The sequence below is a fragment of the Falco rusticolus genome, chromosome 11, assembly GCF_015220075.1.
Source record: "Falco rusticolus isolate bFalRus1 chromosome 11, bFalRus1.pri, whole genome shotgun sequence".
In the NCBI taxonomy this organism is placed as follows: domain Eukaryota; kingdom Metazoa; phylum Chordata; class Aves; order Falconiformes; family Falconidae; genus Falco; species Falco rusticolus.
This window is the reverse complement of record NC_051197.1, coordinates 17,632,236-17,655,191: the sequence shown is the minus strand read 5'-3', so window position 1 is coordinate 17,655,191 and position 22,956 is coordinate 17,632,236. Positions and strand designations below refer to the sequence as shown.

General features: G+C 37.4%; 1 long non-coding RNA gene across 6 annotated transcripts in view; it reads left to right on the top strand.

Moving 5' to 3' along the window:
- The window catches only part of LOC119155250, a 435,215-nt gene that overhangs the window by 89,361 nt on the left and 322,898 nt on the right, over positions 1 to 22,956 (top strand). The window lies entirely within an intron of this gene.

Genomic DNA, 22,956 nt, shown 5'->3' with positions numbered 1-22,956 from the left:
AAGGACTTGGGAGATTTGCTTTAGAATTCAAAAGATCTTTATAAATATTGGGGGAAAAGAAAAACAAGGTGTAATTCCAGGTTGCATGATCAGGACCCTCAGATTGAAAGTGAGGGAGAAAATTATTTCTTGAAGTGTGAGACCTGAAATGCAGTACTTTGCCTGGTTTTTTGGTCAAGATAAATGTGGGCTGATCAAAGATGTTTCCGTTATGAAACGGAACAAGCAAAACCCCTGGAAACTCATGGATTTACCTAGCTGAAAAAAGACTGAGGGGTGAATGCTATAAGCTCTAAATGCTTGCTGTGAATAGGATAATGACCAATTGTTCCCTATGTTCACTGGGAGCAGGGCAAGAAATAATTCTTTAATGTGATATTAAGTATAAGGAAAGAAGCAATCTGTCAAACAGTAATGCTAATTGGGGGATGGGAGCAGCTGTTTAAGGAGGCTATGTAATTGTCATAATATTTAAGAAACAGGTTATACAGAAATTTACGGATTATAGCTTGTTTATAGTAGACCTTGCTTCAAAGTACAGAGCCGCACTGATTGACCTACAGAGCTTCTTGTCCTCCCTTCCCTCATAGCATTCTTTGATTAGTTTAGCTGCTGATTACTTCTCCCAGATTAAGACTCTGAATAAGAAATGGTTAAACCATTTGGAGACTGTAAATTGCTACTACTACCCATCATTTTTCATTTAATTCATGTCATTGCATCCCTGTATTTAGGGCCAGGTTTACATGTCATTAATGGACAGATAGGAGTATCTGATAAGATATAAGGATACCTTGGTACAGAGCAAGTCAGACTCAGGTGTTTCTGTGAATTTATCCATAAGACTAAGTGCATGAAAGGTTGGATCCAAACTCTCAGCCATTATTCCATGAAACCTTTATCTCCTGTAGATATGATCACTATAGAAAAAACTAACCAATATTGATTCTGCCTAAATTTCCATCTGATGTCATCCCAAGGTAATCAGTAAATATTCAGGAAGAGTAAGACAATACTGAATTGCTTCATGACTCTGAAAAATTAACAGCATTCAGTGTAATACATTGAAAGCGACCATTCCTATGCACGTGGCCTCACCTTTCCAAAGAACATATTTCTATAGGTCACTATGAAAGAAGATCGAGAGATGGACGTGCTGTAACCCTTTTTCCAAGTTTGTGAAAGATTTTGATTAACTTGGAGCAGCAGTAAGCTTTATTTAAAGATAAAGCCCAAACACTGTATATATTTGCCAGTTCAAGGGTAGTTAAATTTAATGACATTACATTGCCACAAAACAAATGTAACAGCCTGGAGAACTGTGTCCACTGTTTATTTTAAAGGAAGCCATGAGTTTCAATGGAAAGTCTTGTAGAAAATGCATGATGATTAATCTTCTAGGGCAACTGTCCTTTTGAAAAACCTACATATATTCATCTTTCTATCTCATGACTCTCCCAATACTTGTAGGACTTTTCCCACATGGGCTCCCAGGTGTAATGCAGAGTAGTCCTGTTGCAGCCACTCCTCAGTGTAAGCAGTGAGGCTTGTTGTGTTTACAGCATCAGGCTTAAAGTGTGGTGCAATTAACTGATGTAGTAATAATTTTAAGAAGTTATTTGTGTTAACATCTTCTTCATGAAAATATAAAGAGCTGGTAAGAAAGTACATTTGTTCTTAATGAAAAACCTTGATTCATTAGGGCTCTATATGTTAGTCTCTGTGTACCAAAGAAGTCTAGACCCCTTGAAGTGTGATATGACTGGTTATCATTGTGAATTGTTCTGTCATATTTTCTGCATTATTCTGATTTTCTCTGTATGAATGGAGTTGCATCCCTTTTTGCTTGACAGCAAAGACAAACATCAAGCTGTCCAGAAGATAGAGTGCCATTTTATTTCTGTGTTGAAATTGTTGATGGGATGGGCAAAACATCAGCAAACACTCAAGAAAAAAACCTCCTGACCCCCCAGTTATTCTTGCTGGCATCTTTAGATATTTTTTTATAATAATTTCCTTTTCAAGAAATATTGAGTCCTATGTGTCAGAACAAAAACAAAAAGAAAACACAACCTCAAATTTTATTTAATTGCTGTTTGGTCAGAACTTGAATTTTACCATAATCCTAATTTAAATTAAATTAGTGCTCAGAATGTTTGTTTTCCCCACTAGAATCCTTGAAATTCAAGCAAAACATACTATACTAGAATCATTATGTTAAAAAGGCTATTTATGATTGTTTTAAACCAAATGGTTTAAACCAGCTTTATTCCCAGGCTCACATTAAATAGCATGCACGCTGCTGCTGTGTAATTGTGGTAACACATTTTAGAACGTTCCTTATGTGTACAGAATGGAGAAAAATCATATTACCACATTATTCAACATGAAAAACTATTAAAGCCTCCAATTCAAATATGCCTTCTTGAAGCTATTGAATTAACACAGCTAGATTAAAATATAAATGCACTTGTTAAGTAATACTTTATTTTCAAACCCCATTTTCTCTTTATATTATTTATACAGTTGGTATGTTTGACCAGGAGAATTGATATATTGTCCTCAATAGGGTAAATATCCACTGTGATTGCTTCTTTAATTGCCAGAGCAATCTTTCGCCTTTCAAAGAAAGCAGTCAGTCAGTATTTAAGAAAGTCCGTTGCTGTCTCTCAAAGCACAGTGTTGTATCCAGAAGATGAGGCTGTCCTTCCTGTTTCTCTGTAAAATCACAGACCTGATACTTTGTGCTACAGTAACTTACTGCGAGAACAGTGTATTGCACCAACCTCTCCTTCTGTGCCTGTGCCCCTGTTAGAAAGGAGGCAGTCAGGCTTGCTCCCACCTAACACTGAGCTGTACACAATGTATTCTTTGGAGTTCATGGTTGAGTATCTTGATAACAAGATAAAAATACTGCATGGTGTTAAAAACATCAGAGATCAATTTACAGGGATGGAAAGTATAGTGTTTATTCACATTCCCAGGCACAAAACTGAGTATGTTCACTACACAGTTTGGGTGCTTAATAAGCCCAAGTCCCAGTGAATTCATTCTTGACAGTTATGAATGGTAGACTAGCTGCATTAAAGCAATGAGGGAGCTAACAGCAGGTTTGAAACTGGGTTTGAATAAATCATCAACCAAACATATAACGGCATTGTAACAGTAGGCCAAAACCTCTACAGCCATGTGATTGCTAGTTGCCAGGAGACCATGGATCTTGGGCATTCTGAAAATACTGAAATAATTTTAGCTGTCTCAAATTTATAGAATCTTTGGGAAAATCTAATACATTTAAATTTATTAAGATATAACTACTTTGTCAGGGTGCATATAAAGCTTTTAGAGAAAATATGGCTTTTAAACTAAAACAGTTTCTTTTGTACATTGATCTGCTTTCTTCTGTATGATTTATGATGTATTTAGAATATTTGCAAAATGTGATATAGTATTTAAAATCTTGACTGCAGTAATTCAATGCCTCTAATGAACACGTGTAAAATTATTGTTGTACTCTTAGGTGTGCATCTGCCATCCCTTCACTTACAGGGGTAACTTTATGCTTTAAAGTAGTCCAGTGGAGGTCAAATGCACTGCTTTCATGTTTAAATTTAATCACATTAACGAGCCTTTAAAAGCTGAGATCTGATATTCTCTTTGCAATTACCTTTCCTGCAAACAAACATGGTTAGTTTATGTCAGTGGTAGAAGTATTACATCAAATCCAAGGTTTTTTGTCCCCTTTTCTCAGGCAGAATTTTGCCAGGGGTGTGTGTGTATCTGTGCTATCCACGGCCGCAGTGTATAAGTGATAGACCTGATTTACAGTGGGATTTTTAGGCTGTGTTCTTATTTTTTGGAATGAAATGTTGAACTTAATTGAACTGAGTTAAACATATAGATGTTTATGTGTCTGATGTGTGGCCCCAGAGAGGAAGGAGTGAGAATGACTCCTTGTAGGCTGCTCATCTAGCTTGCAAGCCTTCTTCTGAAGAAGCAGCAACATGTGCTCATCACTAGCACTGGCTGCACAACTTGGCAGAAGTGGAGGAGACCTCAGAGACTGTTCAGAGCAGCTGAAAGATGGAGCTTTCTTTTTTTGATTTCTAATTCTGCCACAGATTTTCTATGGTATGACATTAGGCAGTTGCTTCATTTTCCTGGTAATGGGGAAGACTTATAAGAGTCAGGAGAAAGAATTGTTTGCTGGTAGTAAGGCTATTATATTTTATGATTATAAGTACAAAAGTAGTTGTTAACTTACATTAAAAGAAATAGCAGGAAAAAATCTGATGTCTCGTGAAGTGTAATTTCGTGGTGCATTTCAATTCTGACTTAAGTAGCTATAATGAATACACCAATTATATTCTTTTTGTAAACTGAATTAATACAGACATAAGAATTTCTTTCAACACAATATGTTTTTGCAAGAATTCAATCAATGGAGAGTTTCTTTTTTAGAAGAATTCCCTTTCTGTAAGACAGCAACATCATAAAATAGGCACTAGGCAAAGCTTGGGAGAGAGAAATGGAGTGAGTGAAACTAAGGGCATGTGAAGAACAGTCACTATCCAGCAACAGCAGCAAAACAGTTTCAATTTTCTGGATTATTAATTCAAATTCACACGCACATGCCAGTTAAAATTAAAGGCCTTTTTTTACTGCTCTAGTTTAAATTAAAGATTATATTCTGCTCCACAAGTCTGAATTAAATAGCTTATTTTGCACACCAAGCTCTCATTTTAAAGCTAATAAAGAAAAGACATAGCATGTACGTGCAAGCTTGAGACAGGAAGGGTCTAAATTACTACACCTGTTTCACTTGGGAGCTACTTTATTAGTGTTACAAAACTTGGCTTTCAATTTGGCAGTCAGAAGCACATTTAGAACAAGCATTTCTTTGTTTTGACAGAAAGGCTATGGTAAATGAATGACGTTTGAGCGAGGTGTGAAATGTGAAGGTACAAAATTAACTGGTAAGATAATTACTGTTCTAATTCTGCATAAACAAGCGTTTTGAAAATCATTAATAGTTCAGGGAAATAATGTTAGTGATTAAATAAGGTGGTTTGCATCACTGAGCACAACTAAGCTGCTTTAATTACATTTGAAAGCAAGGGAAAGCAGCTAATTAAAATTAGCACAGGGTTCCTGAATGACCAGCATTGCATTGTTGCCCTAACCTGTTTAATTGCTTGTTTATTAATAATATGTCTTTATTTTCCCCTCTTCTGCATTTAACAAAATTATTAAAGAAGCTAAAATGTGTAAAGAGAACCTGACTATGTATACTTATCAGAATATGCAATGCAGGTACATCCCAGGGAATACTTACAAGGCAAGCCAACATCATTCAAAAGTCGTAACTTTTCTTCATATTGATAATGTTTTCTTCCTGAGTCACATTCATATGTCAATCACGTCCATGGACAAGAAAAATAGTCTTTGGCATGACTGCTGAATCCCAGCATTTTGTAGCTGCTTTATTTTTAAAACTTCTTGAATATTAAATTGTTAGCTAAAATATAGGTAATAAATCTAAGAGTAATCAATAATGAATTATGGAAAACATGAGCAGAAATATCATCTAAATTAAAAGAAAGCTTTTAATGATGTCTCAGCCTTTTTTAACAAAGCTTGTGCTAGATTGACCATCTGCAATAGGTAGATTTGTTCTCAGAAAAAACTCGGTATTCCAAGGTTTCCAGCATGTTTGTCCATCAGTTAAGGAATATCTATATTAGACAACTAACTCTCTTCCTAGTCCCTCATGAGTTATTTTAAGTTTCACTTTATTAGCATAAACCTATAGGAAATACTTGGGAGGGGTGTTAATCTACACACTTTAAACAAATATACTCTATAATACAATGAAGGCAACTAAAAATAGAGCAAAATGCTAATTTATTTTTTCATATTTAGGTATAATCAAGTCAAGTTAAAGCAGACATGATGTTTTCCACATTGATTTAGTATTTATACTGTACCTCTGATGTGAAAGGCTCAGATGCATAATAATTTACATACATATACATTTTAAACAGTAAAAATTCATAAAAATATGAAGTTCTATAAGGAAAGGGAGCAGATCCCAAAGAAAGCAAACCATGGGAATTATGCTTATGGAACTGATAAGCAATTAAAACAAGAAGTTAATTTTAGCTTCATGAATAGTAGAGAATATTCATCAGACATTACATACGTTATTTTATAGGTGCATATTTTTATGAACAAAGACAACGATTCTGCTCTGTGTTATAGGATGGTAAACAAAGATCCACAGATTTCAATGGGAATTTTCTGCTTCCGTTCTACACACAGTATCTGATCAGCATGTTGATTATAACAGTATATAAGAGAAATAACTTTGAAGGTTGTAGAGAGAGAGTCTTGGCACGGTTCAAGTGGTTATGGTACTTGACATCCAAAGCACAGGAAAATACCTGGTATAACTTACATAAATAGTGGAAATCCTTGAGTACTTTCAAAAACATATTTTCCCAACTTTTAAAAAGTAAACAGCTAAACAAAAAAAGTAGAGAGAAAGGAAAAAGAATGGGATGAAAAAAACCCAGATTAAACAAATGATCTAATTAAGACTTACAAAGAAGTTTTAGTAGCATCGCAACCATCTTGCATCATCAAAGGGATACATGACAACTTTTTTTAGTAATCAGTGTGGTGTATAATTAATGGTGGCACTTCTTCGTGCTCTGGCAATGGATAAATAAGTTTGGTATTTCTTTTTAATTACATGTTTCCTTGGCTGCCTGTTAGGTCGTGGCCATCACAATTACGACTAAAACCTTTCATTAAACTTTCAATAATCTATTTTCTCAAGTTGGTATCTGTAAAATTGTAAAAGCCACAAAAAATCCACTGTGTGAAGGACAGAGCAGCAAAACTATCAGACATTGTTCCTGCAAGTGATGTAAGGTATTTCTGTTCCTTTTCCCACTTTTATTCATGTAGGGTTCTGGTAAACGTGTTCTGGTAGATTTAAGTTGCAATGGTTTAAGATATTACAGTCCCCAAATAATCTGTTCTGCCCCAATTTGGAGGCCCGTGCTCCAGTATTGGGATATATCCCCTCCCAGCTGCCATAGTCCACAACCTGCAGTATTTTTAGACTCATAAGGAGTGTGGGCCTGCATTTATACACAGGAGCATGTTACACTACCTCTCTGCTGTGAGGAGGTAACCTCACATGGGTGGTAGTGATAACATCTTAAACTTTGCACCTTGTCATGGTTTAACACCTACCAGAGCCTTACTGTAGTTTACCAGTCTCCACCCAAAACACAATTTACCTATCTACTACTAATAAGAACATCTTTTCTCCTCCTTGACACATCATGCTTTTATCTTAGTTTTCAGAATATTGATGACATGTAAATGATATTGCTAAAAAAAATGTTTAAGATGGGTGGTGAATAAAATTGTGGAAGATGTTTTTTATTTCATGTGTCTCTGCTAGCTTTGGTTTAACCTGAAGAAGTTCTATGCTTTGGGGTGTTTATGTTACTAAAATATCTAAATGTGCCAAAATCTTTTAATTGTTTAACCCGGAAATATCCTGGAGTTGTAGTTGTGCTCTTAACCTTATTGTACAGAGATAATCTCACTCATTTGGCCAGGGCACAGAGGAAACAGTGACTTAAACTAGGGTCTTGTACAGTCAGACCTAACTCTGTTATTGCTGGCCAATATTGTCTTTCTCCCTCTGCAAGCCTTGGCTTCTTTGTTTCCTTTTATCCTCAGTAAGGACATCATAGCATGCTATTGGAAAAAGTGGGCTCTTTGTAGAATAATTTATTCCTCTGGCATGTGCTAGCACTATAAATATTGTGCAGTTGAATTGTATTGATATGCAGAAAGGGCCAATCCTAAAATGTGATTGCAGGAGGTTCAACTACTCAGATGTTTGCTTACAACTTAATAGAGGCAGAGAAATAAATACTTGAAGCAAGAAGATCTGACTGACTGATGTAGTGCCAGACTTGCTTTTGGCATTTAGTGAGGTAAGCAAAGTACTTCCAGCATATGTTGGAAACTTCTGTATGGTACAACACCGCTGCTAGGTGCTTGTAGCCTCCCATTTCATGGTAGAACTGAGATTTACAGGGGAATAGGGATTTGGTAGTACTTTATGTATTTATAATGCTGATGTATCAGAATGAAAAAAGATATAAATAGCTCCTATATTTATAAACAATTAAGGATATTAATTTTTGTGGCATCTAAAATATGCTGCCTTTATTTGGCATTAATGAAGAACACGATCATTTTGTAGAACATCCCAACAGAGGAGTCACAACTTCTTAGTAAAGAGTGTTAGCAGCTAGCGTGATCTGATTAACTGTGGCATTTCACTGTGTTATGGCAGTAGTGTTAAAAGAATGTGTTGAGGGAGTTTAATTGTTAAAGCTGCCATTTCTCTTGCCCCTTTGCTTCCTCATGGTCACTGCAATCATGACTAAAACCTTTCATTAACCTTTCTCTATTTAATTCAATCTTTTGAGCTAATAGCATTAGAACATGAGATCTACAAAATGTGTGTGCCATTTTACACAGAGAAGTGCCTCACCTCCCTGCTCTCTGTAGTTGGGGAAAAAGGTACAATATTTACTGGCTTGTTAAAAGCATGTTTTAAGGGCATGATTTTGAACACACTGGGCAGGTAGGCTTGTGATGTAAGACAGTCCTGGGTTTTTTTTCCCCTTTTACAACACAGATAAGCACTGACAAGCTGAGTGAGTTTTGTGCTAATGGAGGGTATATAATTGGCGAAGCGCTGTGCCAGAAATACTCAGGCTAGGTGAGAGATGAAATAAAAATTAGTTAGAGCACACAACATCACAAAGAGGTGGAGAACCCAGTTCTGATGGGGTAATCAATTAGCTATATTATCTGAACATGAACAAATGATGGAAAGCACCTAACAAAGGCAGGCTCTCTGTAGCCAATCTGCAACCTGCACAGAAGCAGATGATGCTACGAGCTGCTTGCTGTCTTTGGAGAAAGGAGAGATTAGCAAAATCCTGAATACTGTTGGAAGGCTAGCAGGTCTTGTAGCAAATAGAGCTCAAACAAACAAACATGCTACTTGTATCTACCATTTTAGACTGGTTAAATGTCAGTAGCGTTAGTGCCATCCCATGAGGTCTTCATTGCTCCTTATGATAAAAACCTTTCTAGGTTGCGTAGCTGATATCTGAGTACACCTGTCATGGAGCAAAGTGGGAGCATCATTAATCTACCACTGACCAACACCTCTAACCCAAATCTCAGGTCTTACAAAGAAGCACTGATGATCATGCAGTAGATGATTCATTTGTTTACAAAAAAAGGAAACAGTTGTCCAGGTTTGTATATTTTGCAGTCTTTAGCAGTTTTGCAATATGTTGCCACCAATTTATATGTGGAATATAATGAGCAGAGGTCAAGGGATCCATCCATGTTCCTTTCTGTAGGCTCACAATGGACAACTTCCACTCACTTCAGAGTGTACTCAAGAAGGACGAACCTAACGAGGCAAGACATTTAGTCCCAATTGTTGTTAAATATTAATCATGCTACGTAAAGTCCCCATAAGTTTCTGCAGGCTGAAACAGCAGCAGTATGTGGTATATTCTGAAACAATGCAGCATCTGTATTTGAAATAAATGTCATCTACTTCTGATCTAGAGACAAAAAAGTACATAAATGGAACAGCTGAATACAATCCAGTTTAAGTATTGTGATGGTGACAATGATATATGAGAGACAAGAATCTGGAAGTCTTTTGGAAATGATGGCTAATTAATATCAAGTGTACAGTTACGTGCAACATCATTAGTGAATTGTGTGCAAATGCCTAGGTTAAAACATAACCCTTTTTAACAGCCAGCTGGCCTAAAGCTGCCCCTGCTTCTCAGAGATGTAGGCAGGGCCATATCGATCTGTGGCTTTGGAACTGTAGAAATAATAGGTAGTCATGGGCATCCAGTAAGAACAGCATTTATTCTAGGTAGAGCAAGTGAATATGAATCACTTGAGGAAGTCAGCTCCTTAATTTGGCAACCAAGTCAATATATAGGTCTTCCCAGGCTGAGACCTAATGACATAAAAAAAAAATATCTCATGTTCTGACTCACGATCCTAATTCATTCCTGTTGTACCTTGAGCAAAATAAGCCAGACGTGAAAACAAGTCATATCCTCATTTCAAGGAGGGCTTGTGAAGCTGTTTGCCATACGTAGGCATAACAAGTGCATGCCTTGCTAATTTCACAACATAAGGTTGTGAGATGCACATCAGACCTCATCATCTAACAAGATAGATTTCATTACAATAAAGTGGAGAGACTAATGAAACAAACATGAATGGATTTTGAGACTTTGATACTCGTAACTTTCTCTCATATGAATGTGGTAGGGGGATATGGAAGAACTCTGATTGACTTTACTGGGTCAGGATTTTACTCATAGAGAAAAGAATTAAAAAACCCGAACATTATGGAATCTGGTACAGCCATAACAACTTTGCCTCATTGCTACCATAACTGTGCTTTACAGGAGTTATCTGCATAAGGTAAGAAAATAATGCAGACATCTAATAAAGTCAGACAGACCACTGTCACTGAATTTGGAAAGCCAAATCAAAAAATATCCAATCTAAACAAATTAAAGGCATAATTAGGATGGTACTTAGAATGCCAGTTAGAAGAACAGAGCAAGCCATCATGCACTGTAAATAAATCAAAATGAACAAGTTCATCTTCTAGAAGGCACATTAGTTGCCAATACAATAAATGACTGGAGAAAAGTTAGTGTTCCTGTAACTAACATCAGCAGAACCACTTTGGTAGGGAATCAAAGAACGAGAGAAGCATTATCCCAGCAGAGTAAATGGTAGGCTCGAATGGGAAAAAACACATGAAACTGACATTTTGGTCAGTTCTCACTTAATGGATTGAGTACGTAGTAAGCACAGAAACAGCAAGGACATATGGACTGATTCACTTACCAGAGCCTAGTAGATAATTTCCATGTTAAAATTTTGAGTTACCTTTCCTGTGTTCTAGTTATTAGCATTGTGTGACTTAGTGGTACCTTTTAATCAGTATGTTCTCTCTAGTCTGCTGCCTAGCATTTGTGCCTAATCCTACATTTTTGGAAGTTGTTGGTTGAGCTCCTACAGTATTAAGCAATTATTAGTGATGTCTCAGAGCTGTACTGAGTAGTTCTAATTAACATCTCATATGTCAAATAACGCCTTTTGTGATGGTCAATTTATGTCATTATCTGCCTACTAGTAAATGTGTTCAGACTACTAGTCCATCTTCGAAGCCAATGAAAAAGAGTGTTTTTTAGCATTCAGCTATGTCAGCCTTCTAGATTTTCTACTTGTTTCAGTAATAGTAGCACAAGTATTTTTTCTCATAGAGCTATAATGGCATGAGTTGCACACGTCTGTTCTGAAGTCACCTGGCTTTGGGGCGTTAAGCAGGACCTTTAACATTGTTATTTGTGTTTAATTTTACACAGCATTGAAATGTTACCTTGCCCTAAGCTGTGGAAGACAGTGCTATCCTTTCCAGTAGCCACTTTTTAGCACCCTGTCCTTGCCTCCATAAGCCTGAAATACCAAGCTTGGAAATCTGCTTCTGGCAGAACAAGATCTCTTCATCTTTGAGGTCACGTTCCAGGCTTTTGTTCAGTCTCAAGTTCGGTTTGGATTTATCTTCAGTACGTCTATTTGAATATTCAAAAAATCATCAGCTAGTCTAATTTGTTTTTTTTTGAAGTCGTGTAAAAGACTGATTTGCTTTGACAGGTGGATCAGAAACAGAATTGTAGCTATTTTATCTGGACCTAATTAAGCAGCCTTCATTACTGGCAGGTATGTGTTTGTGATGACTAGAAATTAGCTTGATTGGAATTAAAACTCAAAATATAAGGCATTGAATTGACTTGTTTTTAAAAAATATACAGTTTAAAAATATATCTGTGAAGTACATTTTTAAATACAGCAAGTGCATGCCTAGATTTTAAATATCTCATCATGCCCAACTCCACTTTGTATTTTATGTTAATAGCACTTGTCACAGGTATTCATGAGGATATTGCCAACTCTTATAAAATGGCAACACACTAGTTCAGAACTACAAGACTTTAATAAAACATTAGCAACAGTCCTTTTTCCTCTTGCAGGCACAGAATTTCTGCAGTATTTTGAGTAGTGTATTTGGGGTGAATTTCAGTTGTACAAATGAAGCCAGCATGAGGCAGATGCAATGGTTATGCCCTCAAAGAGGGTTTTTGTAAGCCCCAAAGTAATGGCTGTATGTTGATCCTCTTTTACCTTCACAAAGACCAGTTATTTCCAACTGGTAAAATAAACATAAGTGTACACATATATATCCATACTGCTAAGATAATTGAGTGCATATTGCACTGCAGAGCACTTTTATATCGTAGTTTTCTATGGCTGTTCTGATTATGAAGAGTTTAGGGCAAGGCATCTTGGAAGAGATTTTTCAGAGCAATTGAAACATTGCTCTGAGTGAGTACTAGACCTAGTTCAGCAGCTTTTGGTATGGATATGACATAGCTGTGAAGAGGGGAGCATCATGTGGAGAGGAGAGAAGAGTATTGTAGAATCATAGAATTGTAGAATTTAGGTTTAGGTTGGAAAAGACCTTTAAGATCATTGAGTTCAACTGTTAACCTAAACCTACCAAGTCCACTGCTAAACCATGTTCCTAAGCACCCCATCTACATCTTTTAAATACTCCCAGGGATGGTGACTCAACCACTTCCCAGGGCAGCCTGTTCCAGTGGTTGACAACCATTTATGTGAAGAAATTTTCCCTAATACCCAAGATAAACCTCCCCTGGTGCAACTTGAGGCTGTTGCCTCTCATCCTATCACTTATTACTTGGGAGAAGAGACCAACACCCACCTTGCTACAACCTCCTCTCAGGTAGTTGTAGAGAGCAATAAGGTCTCCCCTCAGCCTCTTTTTCTCCAGGCTAAACAACCCAGTTCCCTCAGCTGTGCTTCATAAAACTCGTGCTCCAGACTGTTCCCCAGCTTTGCTGCCCTTCTCTGGACATGCTCCAGCACCTCAATGTCTTTCATGTAGTGAGGGGCCCAGAACTGAACACAGGATTTGAGGTGCAGCCTCAGCAGTGCTGAGTACAGGGGGACAACCACTGCCCTTGCCCTGCTGGCCACACTGTTTCTGACACAAGCCAGGATGCTACTGGCCTTCTTGGCCCCCTGGGCACACTGCTGGCTCATGCCCAGCCAGCTGTCAACCAGCACCCCCAGGCCCTTTTCCACGAGGCAGCTTTCCAGCCGCTCTGCCCCAAGCCTGTAGTGTTGTGTGGGGCTGGTGTGACCCACATGCAGGACCCAGCACTCCTTGTTGAACCTCATACAACTGGCCTTTGCTCATCAATTCAGCCTGTCCAGCTCCCTCTGCAGAGCCTTCCTGCCCTCAGGCAGACCAGCACTCCTCCCCATCTCAGTGTCCTGGTGAGCTAGCAAGCAAAATAAACACAGCTTTCTTTCAAATAAGGAATAATAGTGGAGTAATGTTTTCTATGCAAAAGGGAAATATTGTATGTTTATCTTAGTTTCAAGGACCTTAAATGCTGCAAAATTTGTTAAAAGTCCAAATGGTATTTCTGAGAGGCATTTTGCATTCTTCCCTATAGATAACAGTTGTGAAAAATCCTGTGTTAGAAAGGTAGCTCCTTGGGACAGGATATCTAAGGAAGTTCAAGCTATTCTGGTTATTGTCAACACTAATATAAGAGTAGAATATTCTCCCTTTCAGCCTCAGATGATAGCAGACTAGTGAGGACTGTGTTTTTCCAATTACATCCTTTAAACTATATTGTGTAGGGGCATGCAGCACTCATGCCAGTTACATGAACAGGGAAACAGTTTGTCCTTCTGGAGGACAAAAATACATATATGCAAATCTTTAAGTCCTCTTTACCTAAGGAGAGGCATTAAACATGACCATGACATCAAAGACTAACTCTATGAATCTGTAGTGCATTTCTGCTGGATAAAATGAGTTCTGTTTTAACAGTTTCAGATATAACTATTACCAATTTAACAAAGCATGTGTTTAAGCTTTGAATTTCCAAAATGTGTCTAGTTAAAAGTCTCAGGGTGAGAGTACATAATAATAATAATGCAACAGATTGTTTTAAATCAAACATGAAACCAACTAAAACATAGCAATAAATGTCCTCCTGTTTTCTCAGTGAATAACTACAGTGTTAGAATAGCCCCCAAAGAATTGAAATTTCTGCTGTGTTTTCTGCCTCTTTCCCAAGAAGAGCTTCTTGCTTGTGTGAGATAAGTGTACATATTAGTCAATCCAAAACTGTCTGGTAGTTCCTACTGATAGACTGATTTTTCTAGATAACTTCTTATGCATGAAACCAGGACAAAAGGTCTTTACAGGGCTATCTGTGGAGCAGTGTGTAAACTGCAAACCATTTCCCCTCAGAGAACTTTTGGACTGGGGGAGTCCAGCAGCTGCCATCAGTAGCAATTATCTGTGGATAAAATACCACTTCAGAGTATGTTTCTGTAAGTGAATTAGAAATGCCAAAGCTAAAGCACTATGATAAATGCAAAGTGAAAGTAGGCAATGTGGTCCTGAAATGTGCTGATCTAGGAAAGAGTCTTGGATTTTGTTTTGTCTTTATTGCTGGATGATCTAGGGAGTTTGTGTCATCTGTGTGGTTCTGTTCCATATCAATGGGAGTGATACCTGCTTGCTATTGTAATGTGATTGGAGATCTGTGTGTATGCACTAAGTATCATAATTTTCATGTACTGACGTTAAGAAGCAAGAAAGCCTTCTCTGGAAAGCACACTTTTTCCATAGTTCATTGGAAACTCAATGTGCTTAAGCGTTCTTGGGATGTGAAGAAAGGTATTTCACAGAACGTTTTGCTAGGTTGACTTACATGCCTTCTCTTCGTGCCGTCACAAACACCTGTTTACAAAACTCCTATTGTATTAATTGTATTCTCTTACACATTGGTCAGTGACTGTGAACCTTACTCAGTAATGACTTGTGCTCTAGTTAGCAGGGAATTCATTTAGAATGGGAAGGGAAACAAATCAACGGAGTGCACATATCATTAGTTTCATCCCTCAGATATTTCTTTTCCCATATGCATTTAGCTAACTGTACCAGGCTATGATCAATGTGCAGACCATGAAAACAGACAAAACCAGCTGAAAAAGCAACCTTGTGCCTCTTTTAGAAAAAGGAAAAACTTTTCCAATTGATTTAGTGCTTCATAAATTAGCCTAGGGACAGCTTTAAATTGTGCTCTTATTATGCATACAGGATTCTACTCATCTAATAATTTTGCTATTCAATAAAAAAAAAAAAATATGTTTTGAATAGCAACCAAACATGCCATAAAAATACACTATCCACATTCTGCAAAGAGTGAAAATGTAAATGAATGGATTGAAAATGTCCCCAGTATGATTTCTCTCTTGTTGACTTTCCAATTTAATTTTTCATGGGGAAAAAGATGTACTGGGAAATAGGATGCATGATCTACAAGTAGGAGTTTAGGGAAGTCATTATATACCCATTAGTTATGTGCATTTATTAAATCTGTCTGGTAAAATTAAGGGAGCTAAAATTTTACATATTTATTTCTATCTAGTGTACCTAGTGTATCTTGTATGCCAGTCAGCATTTAATATAAGCGAATTAACTGACCATATCAGAGAGCAGAAGCCTTGAACTGGGAAGGATATACCCACTGAGGAAACTCTCCTTCGATCCTGTGGTTGTGGTCCCTGGGTGAGTTTGGGATACTAATCATTTTCATTTAAAGATCAAAGTATTTTATGACTGTCTTTCAAAAACTATAGGAAATATAAACCACTACTTCCGCAGCATTTTCATTTGAGCTCTAAGAAATCATTCAGGCTGTCCTGGAAAGGGGCACTGAATCTGTCTGTAATGGTGTTTGGCCGGTGCATAGTCCTACGAGGCTTTACTGTGGCTATACGACCAGTTATTCATCCCCTAAGGCCCATGGCGGTGAGAATATTTATTTACTTAGATACTATCTTAATCAAAGCAAAGCCAGAAGAGCTCCTTAGACTGCATATCTTGGCCTGAGTCTATCCAGTAAGGGCCCTAGGGTTTTTAGTAAGTACCCAAAACCCCCTTATATTAACCAGTTTTCCCAGTTTAGACTTACTGGTATTCATGGGAGATGCCAGGATTTACATCTCAAATTTTTACTGGTCAAAAAAAGGATACAAATAGTATCAGTAATAGATGCTTATTTTATTCCTTTCCCACAGGAAAGGGGATTGGGGACTTCTGCTAATACTGCTCTTTGCTTTTGGTGTGTCTGTTCTCTATTATAGTAGCATCCAAATATGATTAATGACCGCAAGGAAAGGGAAAGCAATGGACAAATAAACATTTGCTAGTCACAGACCACTTGGTTCCCTCTGGCATGGTGGAATTTAAACTCAATAGGGTCAGAACTAAATTTTCTTTTTAAAAAATGCTCTGAAGATCCTAGGTATGGATGCCTTAGTCTTTCCTTGGTCATGTCTAAAGACCTGGTAAAAGGGCTTTCTGACCATAAAAGTGAATGACTCAAGTCTGGAAAGAAGGAATCAGTAAGGTTACATATAATGCAGCACAGGTCCTGTCAGACACTGCCAATTCCTGGTCCCTGTCCCTGCAGCCTAGGAAGAACCAAGTGAATGTGGCCATGAGAATAGTGGCTAACGTCATAACAGCATGGAGCTATTGCCAGAGCTGAAGACATTCCCCAGATGTTTCACATATTCCAGTGGGAATAAAACATTTATAGTTTTGCTGGCATGTATTAGCAGCAGCAACAAGGATCTGGTTCAAAACCTGAAAGATTCCTCTGAAAATTAGCAAACCCATCAATCTGAGCCTCTTCTAAGTAAACTAGCTAAAATAAAATACTCTTGCTAACTGCCCTTACTGGGCAATAGTTACATTCCTACAAGCACTGACTAAGCACAGGACAAAGAACACACCGTTCTTTAAAAGAATCTTTGAAAGAAAGAAACTTCAGTTTTGGTAATCACAGCTTTAGTTTATATGAATAGTAGGTTAAAAAACTACCCCGTAGTCGCAGAAGTGCATTCTTCGATCTTTTGCACTTTTTTTTAGCAGCCTCTGTAGAAAGAGAAGGTGGCAAATGATAGACAAATGATTGTTGATACCCTGTTTCCTGCACACCCTTCCCTTCCCTTTTGTGTATTTCTTGTGCAGTCCATCTATGATTGATTAAGTCAGAAGGTTTACAAGTGATGTTTCAACCCTGGCTTGTAGGTTTTATGGCTTGTAAAGGAAAGTGTTCCCTATCCTTTCCATCTACTTTCCTTAAGCTTCAATGCATCTCTGGGGTGCCACTACCTGTGCTTGGGATCGCTGGTCTGGTTATGTAGCTGATAGCCTTGCTCTTGTTATGCAGAGTATGTCTTGCTGTTGTTGCTGCTCCTTCTGTGTTTCCCTTATGATGCTGCATATGTTTTCTAAAGATCTGGCCTCACTGCATTAGTGGTTTCGACAAGGGTTTGCCAGGGGGAGGTAGGGTTTCCCCGCTGCCCATACTGCTTTGTTCTTATGCCGTGTGACCCCAGTAAATGGCTGCTGTGTGGGCAGGGTCAGAATGGTTTAAGGGAAACTTCGTGTGCAATAATGGATAATGGGGTTTCTTAGAGCTTGTTCTCGCTGCCAGGCTCTAGACATCCTCTCCCTTTCTTTGTCCCAAAAGATGTTTAAGCAGTTTAAACAAAGTAGAAGAGCCTCTGCGAGCAATACTGAGAGAGACTTGCCTCTGAGGATCTTACATTGCCTGGGAGGAGGAGACCCAAGTTCAGTCATTGCTCCAAATCAGACAGGGGAGCTGGCAGTGTGTCCTGAGTATTACAGCAACAGCTAGATTTACTAGGCTGAGTGCAGCAATATGGAACCTCAGCTTGCCCCGTTCTGTGTGGGTTTGGCAGTGCTCTGTAGACAGCTATCTGTTGAACTCTGTTGAGGTGATGGATATGTGTCTAAGTTTTGAAGGCTGCCACGTCTCAGTGTGGATCAGTCACCAAGCTGCTTCACATGGTCACATTTAAGCAGTTTCCAGCCTTGCTACAAGTAGAAATTCAGGGACCTTTGTGAAGGTATTGCAACAGAACAGTGATTTCTAAAAATCCCAATGGCACTTAGAGAATGGATTTAAGAATCTAAATCACTTTCACCCTCAAAGTGTGATGCCAATAAAGAAGTAAGAACTACCTGTTCTTATCTGATGTCTACCTGGCAGCCTAAAAACACTGAAATGTTCCTCAAAAGGTCTCATCACTAAGAGATGCAGAATTCTAAGGTATAATAATTTCCTGCCTCTACACATTTTCGTAAGCTTTAAGGTTGGACATGAAACATAGGCCAAAGGTTTTCTCTGAATTAATTCCTCCTTCAATAGCTGTGATAGAGCTAGAAAAAGTGTTTTGGGATGACATCCAAACCATAGTTCTCCTTTGCTCTGAATGATCAGTCTGTGATGCTCAGTTACCAGAGAGACAGAACATAGAATATGTAAAGGATTCTGATAATATAAAGTTTGTCTGAAAATGAAGGACTTTGATGAAAATACAATTAGTTGTATGCGTTAGGTTCGGTGATATTTATTTTTAAGATGTGGAATAAAATTAAAAAACATTTGGGGTGTATTTTCCAAAGATAATTGACTATTTAGCAGGGTTAGAAAGGCAAAGTCTGCCATTGTTCAGACACATGACTCATCGCTGGCATTCATTTTTCCTGGGGTAACAGGAAGCAGGGAATTCAGAATTCTGGTTAGAGTCCTACATAAATTACTTCATATCTAGTGACATGACCTCCTGAAGCAGCAGTATGAGCTGCGAAGTGTCTTGTAGTTCTTATTTTATTTTTGTCTGCCAAGGCATCAGAATTACCTCTTCTAAAACTCAATAAAAAACAGGTAGTGGAAAAAAAAAAAGGAAAAAGAAATTTAAAAGGGAAAGGTATGAATTTCTGCAGTTGAAAGAATAAAACCCAACAGACAGCAGTGAATTTTATTTGATTTTTTTCTGAATTTATAGAAGGCAATTAGATCTTTTGAGTATAGAAACACAAAGGATTCTCTGGGCAGAGATAGTGTGATGTTAGTCCATATGGTGTGAACTCTGTGGTTGGAGCTTCAAGGGTGCCGGAGTAGCATTCAGATACCTGGAAGAGGCCACACTCTTCCAGTAGAGCATTTGATGCTAATCAGTCACTGGCTAAGACATAATGACTCCCAAGGCACAATGAATATTAGCTCTGTTTGCTGCAGTTCACTGAACTAGTTCTGAGACTACAGAACTTTTCATGTGATGGTTTGAAAGTCTGCCTGTGTAGACGTGACATTACTAAACTAAAAAGTAACATCTTTCTTTCCATTTGGTGCAAGTATAGCCCAAAAATCCCTTTCCTGTAATACATCCAATTGAAATAATGACGCTGAATGATGAACAAGTCCACCTCCACCACCACATGTAATTAATTTGCATCCCAAATACCTGACTAAGTCTTTGCAGGTAATTGGTAGCTGGGTAATCTGCCTATTAATTTCTTCATTTCTAGCCAGTCTCTAGTTAATAATCAATAGTCCTCTCTTCTAACAAAGAATGGCCTTGACATCTTGGCCTTTGTGCAGTGTTAAAATAACATTGATCGTTACCATTATCATATGTCCTTGATATACTGTATAAGGGCAAGGATACAAGGATCTTACAGTATAGTAACACTTAATAGGCTTGGTTAAATAATTGTGATTGGCCAAAGAAGTATACATGGTTTTCTGGGCAAAGATGAGTGGGAGAGAATTAATAGCATGTTGTATATTTGTTCTATCTGCAAATCTAAATAGAAGAGAATCTCCCCAAAGATATATGGAAGATTGTACAAAGACATGTGAAAGCATTCTATATCATAGGCTTGAGCTGGAGATGGAGTTTTGTTTCTCCTCATTGCATTGGACATCTCTGAAGAAAAGATCTTTCTCACTCTGTAGTTGAGTACTCCCACTGGTCATTTCTCCTTTCTATGGTTTGGGTGAACTCTCACCAGTTTTAGTATGGGGGGAAGTGTGTGGATAGCACATCAACTGTAGTAACTCAGTTTTTATTTTTTTTGTTTTGTTCTTTCCTGTTAGTCTCCTCCCACTATTAGTAGAGCTTCAAAACTTTTATCTATTGCAGCAGCTTCTTTTTTCCTGAGAGAATTCAAAATATTAATTGTATCCTCATGGACCCTTTAAGTAGAACTTGAGAACCGTTTTTCATCAATGACATACTACAGACCAGAGCAAGGTCTATATTTGGATCTTTTGACTAAGGTACAGTGTCTAATTTCAAAAATAATGGTACTGTAGAAATTATTTTACTATTCTTTGATAATAATAAGATCTTTTTCTGCTTCCAGAATTTATACTCTGCTATTAAATAAGGAAAATCTTTTGTACAGTAGGTGTAAAGTTACATCACTGTCAAGCCATTATATATATATATATATAAAAAATAAGGGGTCCTGTGCTAAGATTAAAAATCAGAAATGAGTTACATTTAAAAGGTCTACTGCAAAAGGATGGTACCCGCTGGCAAAGACTTCCACAGCAGCCTACAGAAACCCTAACTTTGTTTGGTGTTGCAAACTTGGTTATGGTTGACATTTTTGTTTTGAATGTCAATTTCAAAAGCAAGGTTTCTGGAAATGGCATTAAAACAAGGACTTCTGAGTTCTGTTGAAATAGCTATGGGAATTCATGCCTTTGTTCTGGAATGTAAACATAATCTCCAAGTACCGTTTGTTTTGTATCTATAAATACACTTATGTTCATGGGAGCAGAAGAATTAATATAACTTTTTTTTTTTAGAATTGATAGATGTGTTTATAAATATACCCAGCTGCATTATATCAACACAGGTTATCTACCCCAAGAGTAAGTGGAGTGTGCATAATTCATACTAGTGTGTTTGTTGCAACATTACCTGTGGACTGCACAGAGCAGTTTGGGTGAGATGAGAAGGGGAGACCACGGCTGCCTGAGCGGTGGGTGCCTGGTGAATGAAATAAGCTTAAGCTTTTTGAGATCCCTAAACCAAGGTATAACATTTTAAATTTATGTTCAGTATTTTGTATGTGTGTATAAAATACAGGTTGCTGTTTAAAAATATTAGAGCAATTTGTACTAAGTGTGCACAAGAACATCTTGTACGTGGGCTGAATTAGCTAACTGTACTGTGTTTCTCTCCACATACGTGTGGTGATCTGCAGAAAAGAGCTACAGCAGCTGTATGATATGGTCCTTTACTGACTGTCAGAAGAGGGACAGAATCCTAAATAATTGTCATTAGATTATTTTAAGGATCCCAAATATTCCATTTATATCTTAAACATTTTATAAAAGTATTTTATAAAATTTTGGAGGCTTGAAAGTGTTTAAAGTGTAAGGTAGTAGAGCCTCTTCCTTCAAACACCATTTTGGTTTTTCAAAAGTGAATAAATAAAGGGACTCATAGCACTTGTTTTGAGTCTTCTCAGTACTATTTATAAGTGGAGTGAGAGCAGTTATTATTATCTTTATAAATATATGGCACTGCATGGCCTTGATACCCACTCATGTCCGTTCAAAGAATGTCTAGTGAACAAAGGAACTGGTCTCAGGGCATGAATGTTATCCTGGAGCAACTACAGGATACAAGCCTTGTCACTTCTTGTCTCATTTTCATTAAGAAAATCATGTGTTTTAGCTTTAGGGTGGTGGTGATGAATCAGCCATGTGACTAAGGGCAGGTGGCCATCTTAAAGCAGCTCTTATCCCTAGTAAAAATAAGAATTAAGGGGCAGGGGTGGGGGTGGGTGGGGTGCGCAGCTCCATAAAATGTTCACTCACTGGGCTGCCATGAAGTAAATATTTTTACAAATATATTATTTACTACAGGGGAAGCTTTTCCTGGAGAAGGCAGATAAATGTGCTTGCTGTGGGAGCTTTATGGCCACTACAGGCCCAACTGTCATTCCTTCGGTACTTCCTGTCAGTCTGACTAAACTCTGTCATCCTTCAACCCAGTTTAAATTAACAGGTAATTTGTAAATGTCACTTCAGGTTAGGCCGCTCATTTTGTTTCTACTCTACCAATGCAAAGTCTAGGACTAATTTTTCTTGTCTTCTTTTAATAGGATTTTCATTTATAAATAGAATTATGTTCTGAAAATAAATTACAGTAAGTGATGCACAGAACTGGTAGCAGCAGCACTTTCATAGAATTTCAAGCACCTACATCAGAAGAGATTAATAAAAACACTTCAAAGGCTAAATTCTATTTAAGCAGAAGACAGCTTTTGGTTAATATTTAATCTGAGTAACTGAGATCTTGGTTGAAAATATAATTTTTTAATATCTAAATTAATTTGCAAAACAAAACCATTAATTTTGCCTGAGAGCTTTCACAGTGCAAAAGTTTCAGTAATTTATTTGAAAAAAAAAAAGTTAAAATGTAATTCTGTAGTAAAAGTTCCTATTTTAATATGGAATTTATTTCTAATGTAATATATTATATTTGATCAGCAATACTGCTCTAAGTCTATACTTTTTTAATGATTGCTAATGCACTGAGCTGGATAAGAAGAAGAATCAGACTTTTCATGATGGTTTTTAATTTGTAAAAGAGATTGCTTTTAGGTTCAGTATTAACAAATAAACATCACCCATTTCTTTAAGGGTGGCGTACAACTGAAAAAAGTACCATTTCCCTGTAATATAGGTATGTATGATAGGAGCTGGTATAGTATTTTTCACTTACATGATTTCTGAAGTGTTGTATTTATAGTATGTGCTTTGTTCACCTCCTAGCAAT